The 3,829-nt window shown below is 45.0% G+C and overlaps 1 long non-coding RNA gene across 1 annotated transcript in view; it reads left to right on the top strand.

Moving 5' to 3' along the window:
- Positions 1–2,001: 2,001 nt before the first annotated feature.
- LOC121917480 overlaps positions 2,002–3,829 on the top strand; it is a 9,446-nt gene continuing 7,618 nt past the window's right edge. Inside the window, exon 1 of the long non-coding RNA XR_006101037.1 lies at positions 2,002–2,204. This is a non-coding gene — a long non-coding RNA (uncharacterized LOC121917480). The remainder of the gene's footprint in view (positions 2,205–3,829) is intronic.

The raw sequence follows: 3,829 nt of genomic DNA, 5'->3' as shown, positions 1-3,829 counted from the left end.
TGTGGGACACAACCATAGGACTGCTTTGCTAAAGCAGCAGATGTTGGTTTAAGTCTGGCTTGGCTCACTGGTATAGCCCAAAGCCCAGGTTTGGTCCCTAACATAAATGCTTTCATCCAAGAACACCTACAGAACTAAACACAATGTTGTTTATTGTATTTTGTATTAAAATGTCCATCTTATTACTTCAAGAACAGTCATAGAAATGTGTCTTGAGGCTGTAGCACTGGGAATAGGTGTAACAGAGCTTTGACCTTTATCTCTTGCCATCTTTAGAATTCTAATAAAGAGGAAATAACACCCAAATCCCCTTAGGGGTTCAAAGAAAGGGAAAGAATTAAAGGACAAAAAAGTGGTTGATTGAGAAAGATACATCCAGGAGCCCTTTCATACTACATAATTACAGCACTGTGATTCCACCTTAACGTTCATCCTATGGAAAGAATGCTTTGTTTTCCAACAGTTCCATATCCTCCGACATTTCACAGGTGAAAACTGGGACACATGTGGCCAAGCCAACATCAGAGTATGGTCAAGATAGCAAAAGTTATTAATAAGGAAGAATATACAAGCTAGAAAATTCTGCAGCAATTTGCTTTTGCCTGAGCCTACTGGGAAAGGCATAATTCTACTGCTTCCTCTCTTCTCCTCCCTGCCAAGTTAATGGAATGCAAACTACCTTTTGAACTCAGTCTGGAGCAACTGACACAAGCAGAAGTCAAAGGGGAAAAGTGAGAGGATGAGAAAGAAACTGGGAGATTGAAAAAGAAGGATGGCAAAAGATTAATCAGGGCTATCCTTGACAAACTGGGTTTCTTGCAGAGTATGTGGTTCTGTCCTGTGGAAATTGCAGTTTAGGGAGAGGCATTTTGAATTTGCAGATAGCAAGCTCCTGAGGTTTATAGTTTGGTGAGGCACAGGAGGAAGCCCCCACTTCTCTCAGTTACAGCCCAGTTTATATAAAATATTCATTGACAATTCATTCTTAGGCAACCAAACTACAAATGACTAATCTTGTTTACAGATATAAAACCTTTGGAGTCTACTGATTACATGTAAATTTAACTAAGCGTAACATATATTATGTGTTGTTGAACACCTGAAGGGAAAGGATAGGTGGATTGGCCTGTTTCATGCCAACAAGTTGCTTTCCCAAGGTTCTAGGGCTCAGGGCAGTTTTGCATCTGATGGGTCCCTGTGTTACTGACCTACTGAACTAGCTTCGAGGCTGAAACAAAATGGTGCTTGGCTAATCTGTCACAATAAACCTACATGACTATCCTTAGTGCGGAAAAGAAATTTCAGCACCAGGGAGAGTCAAGTAGGTTTATTGGGATAAGTTAGGTTTCTACAAACATGTGGTTGTTGACATGAAATCTAAGCATAACAAACAAACAGACCCCAAGAAATGCAGAACAAACAGTGAACATCTGACCCAAATGATCTACTATTAACATAGCCAAGACAGGGCACATTTGCCCTTTCCTTCAAGGAAATCTAATTCTGTCTCTGACAATAATGAGAGGTTTTGTGGCTAAGCTAGGGGTCTGGTGTTCAGTTCCCAATACTCTTTGCAACTTGGCCTGTGACCTCGGGTGAGTCGATGCATTTTTCTGTGCCACTTTTTCCCAATGCAAAAAAAGAGAGAGGCCGTTATAGTTCTTTGCCTCTGGGGAAAGGCAAAAGAGTCCCCCATTTCTCAGATGGGGAAATGTTCTGTCTGGGAGTCAGCTCTAATCATTCATACATGAGTGGCTGGAAGAGACAGGCCACATCAGTAGAGGCAAGCTCTCTTTTCTTTCTGCCTTACCAAGAAATATCATGCAAGACCTTCACAGGACTCCACAGCTCACTCACATTATCCTTTCTGAACTGTTGGCATAAATGACAGGGGGAAGAATCTGCCCTCAATTACAACTGTGCAACTTATTGATTTCACAAACAAGAGGAAAATTCAGCACAAGGACTTTGACCAGGAATAAAAGAGAGGGAGGGTGGGAGTGAGAGGAAAGAAAGAAAGATGTATTCACAGAACAGCTAATAGGCAGAACCCTAAGCCTACCATGGTTTCTGGATAATGAGTTGTCAGCCGTGATAGTAATACTAGGTCTGAAGTGGAATTATTGAGCTGATTGTGGGAAACCTCTTGTATCTACATTCTGCCAGAGTCCAAGTAACAAGCTGCAAACAAGGCAAAAGTCGAGGTAAGAGAAAAGAATAGTGGGGGAAAAAAGACTATTATCTGCCAGGAAGAGACACAGATTGAAGAACGGGAAGTCATTAATAGAAAAATAAATCTGCAGAACGAATGTCAAGAAATAGGAGAGTTTTACTTTTTGATAAAAAAAACCCTTTTTTAGATATGTATGATTGATACACAAGGAAAATATAAGCACATTCACCTGCTAGTAGAAGTAACTCATCTCATCTGTCAGTGTCAGCACTGACAAGACTGTAACAACCTTTCAGGTTCTAATAGTTTTCCTACCAATGTTCACACACGCAGGATATGAAATATGCATATGCAGATTGTGCCATCCACAAGAGCTGGGGACTGTGAGCCTGCTTAGTGTTGTCAGCTTTTCTTCCCCTGCAGGTCTTCTGTGCATTTTAAGAGCAGAGGATTCAGCAGGTGAAGCTTCTCCTGGCATGCAGAACCCAGCCATGGTGGTAGCAATGCCTGTAAAAATTCTGCTTGCAATACTGCTGTAATATACACTTGTACTCTTGCCAGAAGACAAGTTGATAACACAAAAGGTGGAAACTCTTACACCAGTGAGATAAAGGTGATTTGTGGACACAAACAAATACTAAATGGCAGGAGTCATGCTTTAAGCCTACATAGAAAAGTTTAGGAGTTATCTGACTACTGTGGTCTTTTGTCTCTTCCACCTCTAGGATTCTATGATTTTCAAACAACTTTGTTCACCTTCTCACTAAGGGCTCATTCACACTACCAAAAAAATCGGTTCTGAAACCGATTCAATCACGTGAAGTTCATACTCACCTCAAATCTCACACAAGCGAATCCGAGGCTTGCACACCCATTCCGTGGTAAATGGCCCCTAGCGCGGGTCTTTTGAAATTGGCGCAAATACCGTTTCTTTTTAAAAACCCCGGGTCCTGGGAATGAGAACTTTGGCCTCGATCACGATCGAGGCAAATTGAGGGAGGGATTTAGGTCAGAGGGTGGGCAAAGGGCAAGGCATTTCCTCCCCTCATCGGAGGGGAGGGGGAGGAGGAAAGAGCCCTGGGCAGAAGGGCTGCTGCTGGGCAAGGAGCAGGCAGGGCTCCTGGCGCCGGGAGGAAGGGGATGCTCTCCTCCTCCTCCTCTTCCTCCTCCTACTCTCCTGCTGGCCCCTGCTCCCTCCGGGGCCATTCAAGGCCGCCTCTCTTGCTGGGGGACTTGGCCAACCCCAGGAGGGCACATTGCATGCCCACGGAGGCAGCCGCTTCCAGCCTGGAGCCTGGCACCCAGAGAGGGGCTCCCCTGAGAGCCAGCCTGGCAGCCAGGGGATGGCGGGAGGAGGAGGAGGAGGGTCGCTGGCCAGGCAGCAGCAGGCCTCCAGCAGCTGAAGCAGGGAGAGAGATTCCTCTCTCTCTCTCTGTGTGTGTGTGTGTGTGTGTGTCAGAGGGAAAAGGAGGGGGTGGTCTACTTCCCGCTCCCGCAGCCTCCCCATTGCTCTTCTCCCTCACGATCCCAAGGCTGGAAGGGATCCCCAAGGGACATCCAGTCCAACCCCCAATCAAAGCAACAACCCCCCCCTTTTCAAGCAGCCTCTTTTGACCATTTATGCGCATTTTTTGACCATTTATGCGCATTTTTGGA

Source organism: Sceloporus undulatus, unplaced genomic scaffold (assembly GCF_019175285.1).
Source record: "Sceloporus undulatus isolate JIND9_A2432 ecotype Alabama unplaced genomic scaffold, SceUnd_v1.1 scaffold_19, whole genome shotgun sequence".
Lineage (NCBI taxonomy): Eukaryota > Metazoa > Chordata > Lepidosauria > Squamata > Phrynosomatidae > Sceloporus > Sceloporus undulatus.
Note: the sequence above shows the minus strand (reverse complement) of the source record. Positions and strands in the feature narration are given on the sequence as shown.